The 16,827-nt window shown below is 33.7% G+C and overlaps 1 pseudogene across 1 annotated transcript; it reads left to right on the forward strand.

Moving 5' to 3' along the window:
- Positions 1 to 562: 562 nt before the first annotated feature.
- Positions 563 to 16,150, forward strand: LOC114318254 (glycosyl hydrolase 5 family protein-like; annotated as a pseudogene). The gene is made up of 6 exons (XR_014363366.1): positions 563 to 846; positions 1,053 to 1,190; positions 3,561 to 4,097; positions 7,620 to 7,867; positions 14,096 to 14,616; positions 15,488 to 16,150. The product of XR_014363366.1 is annotated as a glycosyl hydrolase 5 family protein-like (transcript).
- Positions 16,151 to 16,827: the final 677 nt, after the last annotated feature.

The raw sequence follows: 16,827 nt of genomic DNA on the forward strand, positions 1-16,827 counted from the left end.
AAGGGGACTTGACCCCATCAGCATCTTTTGGCTTTCTTACCAAGGTCTCCTCCTCAGATTTGGAGTCACCATCAGATTGAGCTGGAGTTGGAGTTGGAGGGAATGGAAGAGGAATGGCGTCGGCGTTTCTCAAAGGCGAGTCCTCAGGGACATTAAGCTTTTTTAGAAGGGACATCTAACCAAGGGTGAAACCCTTGTTGCATGCCTCCTTCACTTGCTTTTTGTAGGCCTCCGTGACATCGGCCATGCCCTGGGCATATGCTTTCTCGTCGGCATCCTTGATTTTAGCCTCTTTGGTAGCCAAGGCCTCCTGCAGCTCTTTTTGGGCCTGGGCCATCTTCTCCTCGGCCTCTCTTTTTTGGGACTCAGCAACCTTCCTTATGGCCTCAGCAGAATCAACCTTCTCTTCGGCATCAGTCTGAGCCTTGATGGCAGCTTCGACCTGGTCCTCTAACTTCTTCATTTTCGATTAAAGGCTTTTGTTGGCTTTTTGAAGAGTAGAGAACTCCCTCTTCATCTCGGTCAACTTCTTCCGATTTTCAAAAGATTGAACAGAGAAAGAATGGGCATGCTGGATGGCCTGAAAAAACACAAGACAAAAGTTATTGCAAAATCTTCTAAAGTACAGGAAAGGAAAAAATTGCCAGGTAAGGACACTCACTTGAACAGAACGCTGGAGCATCAGAGCATAATTTTCATATTCGCTCAACTCGGCATTCCAATCAAGATCGCCGGGCAGAAGGAAAGCAATATTGAGCGCTACGCCGATGTTGATGTCATCGGCACTATCGGTAGCCAAGACTGGCTTATCCTGCAGAGTGATTTTTGGGGCCCAGGGGGCAGCATGTTTTTGAGACCCCGAGGTTGCTGCAGAAGATGACCTCGGCTTTTTTGATTTTGGCGATTCGGATGGTTAGGCCTCAGAGCCTCTTCCCAGCAGAGGGTTGAGATTTGTCACTCTCAGCCAACTTGGAGATCGGCAAAGTATCCTCAGACTCAATCTGAGTAACTTTAGCCTTTGGCTGAATCTTTTTTATTCTTTTTGGCTTTAGAGGCTGGGTTGGAATTGGTTGGGCATCAACATCAGTTGGAATGTTAGCCACGAGATCTTTGGCAACTGGTTTGGGGCGACCCATCTCGGCAGAAGAAACTGTTCAGCGTCAACGACGGCGTTGGGATATTGGAATCAAGTATGGAGTCGAGATTGACGGTTGCTCAGCTGGATCAGAGGTTGATCCTTGGTCATTCCGAGATGTGGACGCGGTTTGTGGAGTTGTGGCAGAGGGTGGAGAAAGGCTTTTCTTTTTCCTCCTTGGGACGTTGGGCAGAGCTGGCTTGTATGTTGGAATAAAATTAAGAAGCAGAGGCACCTTCCGTTTATGGATTGGCAAGTCCAAAAGTTTCTTCAAATCCTTGCTGGGAATGAAGGATTGGCGAAAGTTTTTTGGTGGCTTAGGAATAGCTGCAAAAAAAGCAGACATTAAGAAATAGATAAAGTATAAAGGACTTTAAAAAACAAGTAGGTATGAATGCAAGGCTCTTACCATTGCCCTCTACAAAGACTGATCGAGAGAGAGGGAAGAGATAGAGGTCTTCATCTAGGGCGAACTCCCAGTTCCCCGAAGTAATGAAATAATCGTCCCCAGCTCCCTTGTTGGAGTCAGGGAGGTTGGCAACGATTTTGTATTCAGTGGACCTCGGCTTGAGGTAGTAAACGTAGTCGGTGTCTTTTTTGAGGCCACACATAGTGTAGCAATATTGGATGTCGGCTAATGTGATCCTAGCGTTTTCTTGTTTGGCTAAGGCTATGATACCATTGATGGTTCGATAGGAATTAATGGAAAGTTGCATTGGGTTCAACTTGTAATAATAAAGTATTTCGCGGAAAAGGGTGTTGAGTGGGAGCCGAAGTCCACACTCAATGAAGGCTACCACAGGGAAAGGCATGGAGTCATCAGTAGGCATGATGGAATCATTATCCCCAGCCAACCTCAGATGGACGTCGGCTGGGATTTCAAACTCTTGTCTAAAGAATTCTAGTTTGGATGGGGTGTCTACCCTATGTTTCCACATACCCATGATATCAGCTTAATCAAAGGGGTTGGATTTCAGAAGATGTTTTGAAAGGGTTATTGGGACCTCGGCAATCACTTAGGTAAATGCAGGTTTTAGTTTTTTCCTAAATTGTGGGTTCTACAGACAAATCCCAAACCTAAGTCTATGGAAACAAAGATTGAAGGCACAAATCTGGAAAAGACACAAAAAACAGAAAATAAGAACGAGTTTCAGAATCAAGAACAAAGATGGACTATCAAGAACATAGTGAGTACAAGGGGTACAAGGTCAAGAACAGTGGCAAAAGTGCAAGAAAATGGTGAACAATGCGTGTATTCAAGACATGGGCAAGGGCAAAATCGTGGAATAAACACACTTAGATATGAGATTCACAAATCGAATGTTTAAACAAAGCAGTAATGGCAACAAGTAGTAAAGAGCATCAGTGAATTGAAAACGAAAGGAACAGTGGCTTACCAGAAAAAGTGAAACCGGTATGAAGATCGCCGAAGTCAGGTGACGGTTACAGAAGTAATAAAACGGCGAAAGCTTCACCAAGAGGGAGAAATGAAGGCAGTTGCAGAGCTTGAAGTCTGGAACAATGGTGGATTCAAGAGAAAAAAGTAAGAGAGAGAAAAAGCAAGAGTATCGAATGAAAAGTGAAGAAATGAAAGAAGAGGGAAAAGTTTTTGTTAAAACTTGAAACAACGGCAAAAAAGGGCAGTTAATGCGCCTAGAGCAGCAAATGCGTCAGACGGCGCACGCAGGAGCAAGACGGCTTACAGGCGCGTCACAGGCACGATCCAATAAGGATAAGACGCGTGAATGAAACGATTGAATAGTGATGCATGACAGCTCATACGAGTGAAGGAATTCACTAGAATTCTTGTTCTTTAAGGGAGACATGTCGGCCTCAAACAATGATCTCGACTAAAATGATTTAAGCTGACGTACTGGAAGGAGGTACCGATATAGGTTCCATCACCTCAGAATGCCGAGGTAATAGAACCTAGGGGGCAGTTGTGGGGATATATTTTTGAGTACCAGCATGTGGCAATGTGACGTCGATGTATCACCCGAGGTGCCACGTGTTCTGGTCGTAATGCCGAGATGATCTCGGCGTGGCCGAGGTTATCTCCGAAGATATTAGAATCCGAGATAAGCGGATAAGGGACAAGAGTCCTAGAATGAGGAAAGACTTCAAGATGGATAAAGATAATGTTCTTAGGAAGTCTATCCTTATCTCTTGAAGAGTCCAAAGTAAGCACTGATGGGAGCCCATAGAAGTCAGGCTTCTATCGGGACTAGGATTGAGTTAATTATAAAAGAGAGGCACCCCCGTGGGTCTAAGGTATGCAATTTATATTCTGAATAATGAGTTTGTACTATTGATTATCTGTGAGAGATATACTGACTTGATCGTCGGAATGCCCCCGGGTGGACAAACCACTGCCGGAATCTTCTCTTTCTGTTGTAGGTTAGACAGGTGTCATCTATTCTGCCAGTGCTCTCCAACTGAATACTAAGTTGGCAGTGTGGTCAGATTTTCACCCATACAGAACTAAACAAGCCCTTGATATAAATAAGACTTGGAACAGAGCAATATATCCAAATCAAAAGAACTCAACATGGGTAGGTTCCCACATTTCTTCTCTCTCCTACCCATTTTCTCTCTTACAGTCATCTTCCTCAGCACCCCCACAGCCCGTGGCGGCGCTTCCACTCTCCACCGATTCGCGGTGGATCGTGGACGAAACAGGGTGGCACGTGAAACTCTCATGTGTGAATTGGGCTTCTCATCTCGATGCTGTGATGGCAGAGGGACTTAGCAAACAATCGATTGATTCAATCTCAAAGAAGATTGTGTCAATGGGATTCAACTGTGTTAGGCTCACTTGGCCTCTTTTCTTGGCAACCAATGATTCATTGGCTAACACAACTGTTAGACAGTCTTCTAGAACCTTGGTTTGATTGAATCGATTGCTGGTTTTCAAGTCAACAACCCTTCTATCATTGATCACAGCCTTATCAGTGCTTTCCAGGTAATTTTCTTTTCTTTTCTGGGAAAATTGTATATATTCACATGATGGTATACTTGGAAAGGGAATCAAAAGAAAAAGAGAGCATGAAAGAAGATTTTTTGTTTTGATTGGGTTGTTGCTTGTTTGATCATGACATTGACACCCACTATTTATGGCTGAGAGAGAGTGATCATAAAAGCCATCTCCCACGGTTGAATCACTAGTGTAGTGTTGGGTAGTAACAATTACGATTTTGGTTTATATTTATAAAGATTTTATAAATTGATTTTTTGTTTATTTTTTTGAAAAATATAAATTATAAACGTGTTTGATTTGAATAAAATGTTTAAAAAAATTTAAAAACATAAATTTAAAAATATATTTGTTCAGGCCTTAAATATTTATATTTATTTTTTATTATTTATGACAATGGGATCATACACATTATTATAATTGGAAAAAAAAAATTAATTGAAAAAAAAATTATTTAAAAAAATTAATTGAAAAAAAAAATTGATTGAAAAAAAAATTTTGTTAGTCAAATTTTTCTGTTTAAAAACCAATGTAAACTCATTTTTTGAGTTTACGTTTTTTCTTGAAATTTACAAACTGATACAACTATTTATAAACAAAAAAATTATCAAACAAGTTTTTATGAATTTTTTTTAAAATTTTGTAAATATAAACTGAAAACGAAAAGCAAACAGGTATGAGTTATTGCTAGATTTTAAGTTTTTAACAATAGATAATGATTTAAAGCTATGTTTAGTTTTGGTTTTCTGGTTAAAAAAGCATAAAATATAAAATTGATTATATAAGTCAATAAGATAAAATGTCACATCTAAACCATAATCTTTATACTTTTTCTCTCACAAAAATCAAAAAAACCAAAAATAAAAACTAAGAGAGATTAAAAAAGTCAAGCTAAAATAATTAAAAAAAATCAAAAAATCAAGTTGTTTTAGCTCTTTCCAAACAAAGACTAAGTGTCATATTTTGGTAATATATTATTTCTTCATTTTTTTAATATAAATATCAAATTGAAAAGCTATATGTCGGTCCCACCATGATAAATGTAGAATTTAGGATTGGACAAATATCTATATGATTTGTAAAAACTAAATCACTTGAATCAATCCGTCACACAAAATGGACAATTTTAATTGTCTGGGCAGGTGAATGTGTATAGATTTTTCTCAATATGTTTAAATTTAAACGGATAACAGATGAGAGATCAATCGATCGATCAATCCTCTTAAGAAAATGATATTATGCTTTTATAATTTATGCATTAAAAATAAGGTATTTTATTTAGTAATTATATTTACTATTTATGAAATATAAAAGTTGTACCTTTATTTTTGTTATAAAAAATGGAGAATAAAAAATTTTGGGCTCAAAATAATAATGAATTATTGAAAAATAGTTCAAAAAAAAAGCTTTAAACAATAAACCGCCAAACCGCCAAGAAAATGATGTTATACTTTTATAATTTGTGCATTAAAAATAAGATATTTTATTTAGTAATTATATTTGTTATTTATGAAATATAAAAGTTGTACCTATATTTTTGTTATAAAAGATGAAGAATAAAAATTTTTGGACTCAAAATAGTAAAGAATTATATTGAAAATAGTTTGAAAACAAACCTTAAACAATAAAGCTCAAACTGGTAAACCGATCTGCATTCACATGGCACACTCAATTCACATTTGTTAAGTAAACGAACGAATGCGAATTGATTTTTTCAATCCGCTTATATTGTCAGGGAGAGAAAAAAAATTGAAATGCCTGTTGTATTTTAGTAATAAATAAGAAATTACAAAATAAACTTCGGTTATTTATGTCTGTGAGCTACCTAGTACAGTGACTCAATATTATTGCCCATTGTAAAGATTTCACTATTTTACTGCTTATTATGAGTAATATATAGCAACACTATAAAATATTCTGACTCTTTAATATTCCGAGTGTTAGGTTGTGTTTGATTAAAAAATTTATAAACAGATTTAAAAAGGAAAAAAAATGTATAAAATTAAATACAGTATAAATATATTTTATTTAAATTTTAATTACTTTTTTCGTTTCTTTTTTTAAATTTCTTTTTAAATTTTCTAACCAAACACTGTCTTAAAAGTCCAACTTTGCTGAGACTTTTGGACATTAACCTTGTTGTTGGATCTTGGATGTGAATAAATGATGTAATTGATTGGATAATTATTTGAAAGGACCAAAAGTTTTTAATTTTTTTTTTATAAAAATTTTAATATGGATGACCTTGGTTTGACGTTTGAAAATCCCCCCCCAAAAAAAAAAATAAAATTAAATCTTCAACCTTGACAAATAATGATGATGGGTGATGACAATGACATACAACGATCTTATGGATAATATTCTTCCACGCTACTTGAAATTATAATGTTAAATGCTCCCATATGCACCGTATATAATTCTATGTAAAATAATATAAACTTTTATTACTTTACATAAATAATATTATAAAAATATGTAAATAAAATATAAATTCACATAATCGCATAATTTTTTATAAATTTATAATAATTTATATTTAATTTACATAAATATGCATTGCATACCGAAAAAATTTCCTTGTATAATATATTATGAATAATTTAAAGGCAAAATTTTATTTTATTCTTTTGTAGTTTGAGGTCGAGTATCTTGTTTTTATAGTTTGAATATAATTAGAAAGTTTCCTATGTAATTTTAAATTAAAATGTTACCGTTAGGTCTTTTAATCCAAACTAATGAAATATATATCCCACACTATTTTTTAGGATGAATTTAATTTTTTGAAAAAATAAAGTAAAATTAATATGATAAAAATTAAATTAATATGTTAATTAAAATATAAAACAGTTAAGAAATTCATTGCAAAAAATGACGTGGCCCGAATTTAGAGTTTGTACAATAAGGATGCATACTTAAAATAAATCTCAAGTGCATAATATTTTTTAGTGAAAAGAAGTGGACTAAACCAACTATAAAAATCTAGAAAAATGGTAAAGAAATTTATCGCAAAAAATGATTATACAGCAAGATCCATACATAAAATGAATTTCAAATGTATAATATTTTCTTTTCAAGATATGTTTTTGAATAAATTTTCTAAATCGTTAGCATTGCTGTATATGTGAAAAGAAGGAGACCAAACAAACAACCATCTTATAATTTTGAATAAATTATAAATATACGTTTTTAGATTTACTTAAAATATAAATTATCTCATTTGATTTTGAAAATTATAAATATTCTATTTTGAGAATTTGTCATTTAACAAAAAATAAAATTTATAACTATTCTCTTATATAATAATGAAATTATTAGAACTGTTAATTAAAATATATTATTGACATCATAATAAAAAGTAATTAAAAATTTTAAGAGACATTATGTACCTTTCAAAACTACAAAGAGACAAATCAATATTTTTTAGGTAAATTTGAGAAAGTGTAATTATAATTAACTCTATAACTTTGTGCAACATGTTTGATTGAGTGTTTGGATTGTTGAATTTCTCAGGCAGTGGTATCAAGCCTTGGGGATAACAATGTAATGGTGATATTGGACAATCACATCAGCAAGCCTGGTTGGTGTTGCAGCAAATTCGACGGCAGTGGATTCTTTGGAGACCGGTACTTCAATCCTGACCTTTGGATTAAAGGCCTAACCATGATGGCCTCTTTGTTTAAGGGCACCCCCAATGTTGTTGGGATGAGCTTGAGGAATGAACTTCGTGGCCCCAAAGAAAATGTCAATGATTGGTACAGGTAATAAATAGTAAATTACAAATATACTCTCTCACTCAGTGGTTTAAAATATAGATTATCTCATATATTTTTTAAAATTACATTTTATTTTTTTAAGGGTAAATTATATTAACGGTCCTTATAGTTTGGGGCTTATGTCATTTTGATCTTGACTTTTTAATTGTGACACATTCGACTATAAATTTTGAATCTTATTTCAAATAAGGACAATTGAAGATACTATTGCTTAATTTCAAAGGCAAAATAGTCAATTTGATAAAATATAAAACTAATTTGACAAAAATAAATGTCAAAAAATTATTTTTGAATTTTTAAAAATTATTTCTACCCACTAAAGATAAAATTATGTAATCTTGATAAATCTTTTAGACATTTATTTATTTATTTATTTATTTATTTTACCAAATTTATTTTTATTATATGTTTGGATGATGGGTGGTTATTTTTATTTTTATTTTTATTAAATTAATTTTTATTTTTATAAAAGCCAAATATGGAGACAATTTTGATATTATTATTAAACCAATCCATTAAATCAAAAAATCCAAAACTAAAAACATTTTATATATCAATTACACATTACATCCTAACAAGCACCCATTACATGATCATCATCCAAATACATATTAAAAATTAATTTAGTAAAAAAAATGTTTAAAAGATTTATCAATTTTACATAATTTTATCTTTAGTGGGTAGAAATAATTTTTAAAAAATATAAAATATTTTTTTTGACATTTATTTTTGTCAAATTAGTTTATATTTTATCAAATTAACTATTTTGCCCTTGAAATTAAGTAATGGTATCTTCAATTGTCCTGATTTGAAACAAGATTCAAAATTCAGGGTCAAATGTGTCACAATTGAAAAGTTAGAGACCAAAGTGACAGGAGCTCCAAACTATAGGGACTGTTAGTGTAATTCGCCCTTTTTTTAAATTTCTAATCGCATATGAGAAATTGTCTTTTTTATTAATAAATCATAAAATTTATTAATAATATTTAATTATATCATGAATATATTTTAATTAATAATTAATATAATTTTATTGTATTATAGAAGAGTAGTTATGAATTTTATTTTTTTTATTAATTTTGTTAAATAAAAAAATTTTAAAAAAAAATATTTATAGTTTTTAAAATTACAGGAAACAAATTGTATTTTAAACAAATTTTAGAAGGTGTATTTATAATTTATTCTAAATAAGAATATTCTATTACTCCAATAAAAGGCAAAATTACATTTAAAAAAAAAAAGAAAAAAATTTAGGGTTTGAACCTTACAATAAAATAAATTTTGAATTTTTAGTTTTGTCAATTTAAATCTTAATCTTTTAATTTATTTTCAATCTAACTATTTTCGTAAAGTAAAATCGATAAAAAAGAATATTTTACTCATAAACTTAATGTAGGTATATATAAAATATTTAAAATATCATTTTCGTTGAGCTTAATGACTAAATTATTATTTTCTTCATAGATTTTATTTAATAAAAATAGACAATTAATTTAGATTGAAAATAAATTAAAAAATTAGGGTTTAATTTGGCAAAATTTAAAAATAAATGTTTATTTTGCTATAGGGTCAAATCCTTAATTTATTTTTTTTTTGTAATTTCTCAAAAAAAATTCAAAAAACTATCATATGGCAATTACCTATGGGACAAGGGGTACCTGCTAAGCACAGCAGGGTGTGCCGTGCATGCAAAAACGACAGAGATTTTTTTTTTTTTTTTTTTTTTAAAAGTAACAAAACACACCAAAATTGTGCCGTTTTGCCGCACGGCAGTACCTGCTGTACAGCAGCACCCCTTTCCCTTACCTTACGTGGTCTTCTAGGAAAATAAAGAATGACGAAATACAATAAGTCAGTCTCATTGGATTCTCAATTACTTAACAGTCAACATTATCAGATTGTGAATTTTTTCCCTGTGTCATTGGCATAGAGCACTACGTGGACAATGCCATACCTGAAAACTCTATCAATTGAACGAAGAAGTACTTGTCACCGAATGAATCATCAACACTGCGTACTCAAAAAATATCTAAAAATAGTTGAGAATTTAAAATGGATTGATTGTACTAATTCTAGGTGCAACGTTTAAATAAAGTTAAAATTTATATTATAAATTAAAATTTTAAATAATTTTTTAAATATTATGAATTTTGAAATTATTTTCACTTCTCCATCTACACAATAAAGAAGTATGTATGTAAAACCTATGGTTATTTTTGGGATATAGTAATTCAGTCCCGATTTGTAGCTCAAAAGAGTGTGGCTCGACACCAAAATGACGTCGTTTTGGTATTTTTGTTTTTTTTCCTTTCTTCACGTTTTTTTGAAGAAGAAGAAGAAGAAGAAAAAGAAGAAGAGAAGAAGAAGAAGAAGGAACTGGGTTTGCTGTGCTGCCGGCTTCATCAACATCAACAACAACAAAAAAAAAAATTGTTGATCAACATGAACAAATTTTTTTCTAAACAAATTTTTTTTTGTTCATCAACATCAACAAGATCTGGGTCTGCAGATCCAGATCAACATCATCAACATCATCAACATCTTCATCAACCAATTTTTTTTTTTCTTTTTTTTTTTTCCTTCATCTTCAGATTTTGAACATCATCATCATCTTCATTAACAAAAAAAAAAAAAATTCCCTTTCATCTTTAAATCCAGATCTACTGGAAAGGGGACCGCCATCATCGATCGATCACCGCCATCATCGACCGCCATCACCGAGAGAGAGACCACCATCACTGCTGTAACAACCCTCATACTGTTTACTGATTAATGACTGATTGATTACCGATAATCACCGATTACTGTTAAACGGAACTGATAATGACTGATAACTGACTGAGAATTGAACTGATTAAAGTACTGAACTGACTGACCGAAATTGAAACTGAATTGAGTGAATACATCTGTTTGAATTGCATTTTATCTGTTGACTGTTTGTTTGATCTGTTCGTGTTTTATGTTTAAACTATTAATTGAAGGCCTTATCGGCGGCCGAACCGGAAATGGGTTAGTGTATTATGATCGTCATATTTAATATGATTTTATGGTATAATTATCTGAAAACTGATTAGGTATGATTAAATTAGATTAAATATTGATCAATTGCAGAGTTGGCCTTATTTACCGAACTACCCCTAGTGGACCACTATCTCACACACACACTTGAGCCTTATACATTGAATCAAACATTTCTTTGGCCTATTTGTGAGACCCTTAGCCGACCATAGAGAGAGAGAGAGACTTGAGGAGTTGAGTTCATCTCGATATTGCTTGGAAATTGAAGAATTGTTGAAGGGTAGATTGCATATTTGAGCTCCCTTCTTGAACTACAAGACTAAAGGTAGCTCCATTGTCTTCTTGTTCATGTTTTAAGTTGATTCTTGCATGGTTCATGTCATATTGATGGAGTGTAGAGCCAAAACATGGTTTAGATGTTGAATTATGGCTTAATTGTTGCATGCATGTACATATATTGAAGTTTTGAGGTTGTAGTCCACGTTTCCTCACATGCATGTCCATCTTTTGGTCATACTCCATGAGTTCATCTTGTTTTTGAAGGTTTGAGCTCTTTTGAAACAGCATTAAAGCTTTGAAAAGGATTTAAGATCATGCATGTTTGCATGTTCTCCATGTTCTTGGAAAATGGTTTGAAATTGGATTTGAATTAAACACCCTTGGGCTTTGATTTCTCAAACTGAGCTTTGAACCATGTTATTCTATGTGTTTATAAATGTTTTCTGGAAATTCAGCCCAAGAGGATCGGTTTTGATGCATTTAAACTTGAGTTTGAGCTTGGAGGTGCAATCTGGGTTTTCCAGATTTCGCACTTCTGCTCGAGCGGGGAAAGTTACGCTCGAGCGTGGAATCCGAGCAACCAGCATCTCTCTGCACTGTTTTACAGTCCGCTCGAGCGGAGGATAGGGCGCTCGAGCGGAGTCATGTCTCAAGCTCGAGCGGGCGTCGAGCGGAGATTTCACCCATCCAGTACTTTTACAGTATGCTCGAGCGGGAAAGTTTACGCTCGAGCGTGTACCTTTGTTGCATTACCGCTCGAGCGGGGAAACCTGCGCTCGAGCGGAACTCTGTTTTTCTGAAAATGCTTTTAAATGTGCATCTTTGCATCCTCATCTCATTCTAGGCATTCTTAGGCCTAGTTGTAGACATCTTGTTGAGGATATAGATGTAGAACGCACCGAGGCATTAGGGATTAAGTTGTTATATTTCCCAACTGCGTAGCTTAGTGTGTTCAATCTGTTAACTATGTAGGGTTGGCGACTGGGGAGACACGCTCTAGCTTACTGTAGCCCGAACTCTGTGAGTAACAATTGTGTAAAGATATGTTCAAATGATTATCTTCTGAATACTGAACTGAACTGTTTCCTGAACTGATATTGTTTACTGAATGAATGTATGTCCTATCTTCTGAACTGTATTGTGGCATCCTTAGCACCTACTGTTTACTGTTACTGTTACAGAGATCTCTGTCGGTTCCCTCGTGGAACCACTACTGTTTACTGACTGATGGCCATCATTACTGTTCGGTCTTTAAGACCTACTGTTTACTGCTATGCTAATGGATGTACCACATATGACTGAATAACTGTTCTGACTGAAAGACTGAAGTATTGTTTAATGAACTGATTTCATTACTGTAAGGACATTTCATTCATAACCCCTTTACGCATTATGTTATTCACTGGGCTTTAGCTCACTGTTTATATATATATATATATATGTAGGTGCACAGGCACCGAATTGAAGCTAGAGGCGTCAGGGTTACTCCAGTTTTGTCAAGCCAGCCTTTGTGCCTCACTGCGAGGTTCCAAGCCTAACGTGTTAGGGCTTAGGGGTGTTTTACAATTCTCCCTTTTGTACTGTTTCACTGTTTTGTATAGACTGAATGTTTACCGTACTGTTATCTAGGGTTGAGTCCCTAGTCTGAATGATTGTAAATATTGTGCATACCGTTCTGTACTGTTTACGTATAAATGTATGAAAAATCTTTTCATATAGACTGTCGCAGCTCATTGGGCATTGTTTATTTACTGTTTTGGCTTCCGCCAGGCCCTGTACTCTGTTTTACTGTATTACTGTCCTGCAGGCCTTCGGTAATCTCGGATTACTGGCCGGTTACGGTGCTAAACCCATAGGGCCGGGTTTGGGTCGTGACAACTGCCGATCTTCCTTCTCCTCTTCTCTCTTCTCTCTCTCTCTCCCCTCGTCTCTTCCCTCTGTATTTGAACGCACCGAGAAAGAAAGAAAGAAAAGGAAGAAAATGTAATTTTGTGTGAGAAATAGTAAAATGTATTTAGTGATGCATAGTATTTGTTACATTATTATTTTTGTCTTTTTTCATTAACTGTTCATGAATTTTGTTCAAGGGTTAATTACATCAAGACCCCTTCCTTCCACTATTTGTTAATATCATTTTGGCCCCACAATTATAAATCCATGCATTTTGACTCTCTTAATTATAAAATTGTATCACTTTCACTTTTTTAAACCATATTTAAAAGGGGTGTATTAGTACGGTGTCATAATTGAGGATGCTAATATGTACAGATTTATAAATGAAAAGGTTAACAATTGAGGGAGTCTGGGTGTAATTAACTCTTTTGTTTAAACTCATTACTAATGGGCTTGGTCTAAACTGTACTGAGGTTTTGTTGCTATTTTAGCACATTATCATATTTGGGTCACAATCATCTTGTTTGGGTTATATTACTTCTCTACCACATCATTTCAAACCAAACTCATATTTTATGTTTTTAAATAAAAAGTCAAAAAATATACTAATCTACTACTTTCCAAACAACTCCCGAATGTACCTTGGGCTGACTTTGACTTAGCACCACAAATGATGTTGTGGCCTTAGGCCTAAAGTTGAAATTGGTCCCCAACAAGTTAGTTTAGTTCACTATAACAATCACAATAATATGGTAGTACAAAAAATAATCTTGATTATACACAATGGATTCGTTTGGAATATAAGTTGACTTTTTAGTTTTTCGATTTTTTAACTATTTTAGCCTAGGGCTAAAAAGTTTCGTTTGGGATGAACTTTTTAATTTTTTTGACTTTTGTGGAAAAAAAAAATGACTATAGTTTTGATGTGACATTTTATCTTATTGACTTTTTAGCCTATTTTGTCTTTTTATGACCATTTTAGTCCTGTAACTTTATGCCAAACGAATGTGATGCTTAATTTAGGTACATGTAGAAAGGAGCAGAAGTGGTTCATGCAGTAAACCCTGATGTTCTCGTCATTCTCTCTGGATTGAGTTTCGACAAAGATTTATCCTTCCTCCTCAACCGCCCAATGAACCTAACGTTCATCGGAAAGCTAGTATTTGAGGTGCATTGGTATGGGTTTTCTGATGGGTCGGCATGGAAAACGGGCAACCCAAACCTGGTTTGTGGGCAAATGGTAGATCAAATGATGAGGAAGGCAGGGTTTGTGTTGGACCAAGGGTACCCCTTGTTTATGAGTGAATTTGGGGTGGACCTAAGGGGTACAAATGACAACGACAATAGGTACCTAAATTGTTTCCTGGGTGTGGCTGCTGAACTTGACTTGGATTGGGCTTTGTGGACACCTGCTAGGAGTTATTATTTGAGAGAAGGGGTGGTTGGGTTAGAGGAGTTTTATGGGGTGTTCAATTGGAATTGGTGTGAGGCTAGGAATTCAAGCTTCTTGGAAAGGATCTCTGCCATTCAATCACCCTTTCAAGGTATTGAATTCATAAAATTCAATTTTATGCCTTTTTTTTTTGTGAAAAATATTCAATATTCACTATCGTAATACGTCGACCTAACTTAATTCACTTTTGTCAGTTGGATGGGAGACAAGGTCATCTCATTTGTCTTTTATCTCGTTGGTCCTCCAGCACTTTTTTCATCTAGCCATCATCATCCATCAATTGATCTAAAGGTCACAATTCAATTTTACAACTAATCATTACCATAGCTTATCCAAATATCACAATTTAATTTAACAGCGAGTCAATATACTAGACTTGGCCTTTGAATCAACTGTTAAATAATGATTGAATAAAAAAATTGTTGGACCTTTCCCTACATTCGTGACTAGTGCTCTTATTAATTTGAAAGTGTCATATTAGCCTATTGAGTTGGTATTTCTGAAGTACTTCAAAAAAGACAATAAATTTTGTACTAGGAAGACAAAATATAAGAAAAGACAAAATACGAACATAATCGAAATGGACAAGGATAAATGGAGATAATGCCCCTCCCAAAAAGTTTCGAAAATCTCCATATTATAGTAGTATTAATTAAGAATATTTTCAAATTATATAATTTAGGCCTTGAGTATATATATATATTTAAAAAAAAAAAAACTTGACAGTTACAATTTTATTTGGAAAATATTAGAATATTAGTGGTACCAATGAATTTTTAGTTTTCACATCTATATTCTCCCCCAAGTTGGAATTATGCATCCAGTCTAAACATATTCCAATTTGAGTTTGAGAGTTCAGTCTTAACTTGTATGCCTATAAAGTTTTGATGTGTGCCTTAAAAACACACGTTAACAATCATCTATATATAAACGGTTTTGTTTATGCTTTGTTTGGCATGCAGGGCCAGCCCAACAAGGAGCCAAACAACACAAAGTAATCTTCCACCCACTAACTGGTCAGTGTATCCATAGAAAATCACTATTGGAGCCACTGAAGCTAGGTCCATGCACAGACTCTGAGGCTTGGTCCTACAACACACAACAAAAGACACTAACCATAAAAGGAACCTATTTTTGCTTACAAGCAGATGGGCTAAACAAAACAGCAAAACTTGGTGTGATTTGCAGTGACTCAACTTCAAAATGAGAGCCCATCTCAGACTCTAAAATGCACCTCTCATCCAAGCTCGCCACCGATGGCACCGTCGTTTGCTTGGATGTGGACCCCAGTAGCAATATTATCGTCACGAATAATTGTAAATGCTTAAATAGGGATAATATGTGCGACCCGGGAAGTCCGTGGTTCAAAATTGTTAATAGTACTAGAAGTTCGAGTGTGACCACACCTTTCTTTGGATTCAACTCAGTGTTCGATTTCTTGAGAAACAACATGCTTGGGAGTTTGGTGGATTCAGCATGAGAAAGAGAAGATAGTGATGTATTTAGACATTGAAGAAATTTGTGAAAAGAACAGTGCGTACAAGAAATCATTTATTGAAGAAGTTTAATCAAGTTTCATATTGTTGAAGCAATAAATCATGGGCAAATTACATCAATAGTCCTTATATTTTGATTTTTGTGTCCTTTTAGTTCTTAAAATTCTAGTTGGCTTGATTCTGACTATGAATTTATAATATTGTCTCAATTTTGTCAATTGATTACAATTGTTAGCATTTTTTTTTTATAGAAAATACGAAAATAAGTTGCATGTGTCATACTTTTAGGTGGCAAAATTAACGATTTTATCAATTAGATCAAATTGACACGAAATCTAAAATTAAGGGTCAAAATTAAAACAATTAAAAATATAGGAATCAAAATGACATAAGAGACAAAACATAGAGACTATCGATGTAATTTTCCCATAAATCATTTTATTGGAGTATTTTTTAACTCTTCTCATATTTGCTTCACAATCTTTTCATTAAGTTACTCAAATATGACTGCATTTTTAGCTTGTTAAAAATATATTTAAGAAACAAATCAAGCTTTTATATATTTTAAAGGGTAAATTACAGCAGTAATCCCTGTACTTTACATTTTTTCATTTTGGTCCCTATTGTTTTAATTTACTCAATTTTACCCCTTAATTTTACGAATTGTGTCATATTAGTCCAATAAATAACGACGATTAAGTTTGATGGACGGGAAATTAAATGATGCTTCAATTTGGTCCTTGTAATGTGTCAATTTGGTCACTGTTGTTTTGATTTTCATATAAACTATAGGGACTAAATTAACA

The sequence above is a fragment of the Camellia sinensis genome, chromosome 3 (assembly GCF_055761805.1).
Source record: "Camellia sinensis isolate YWXY chromosome 3, ASM5576180v1, whole genome shotgun sequence".
In the NCBI taxonomy this organism is placed as follows: domain Eukaryota; kingdom Viridiplantae; phylum Streptophyta; class Magnoliopsida; order Ericales; family Theaceae; genus Camellia; species Camellia sinensis.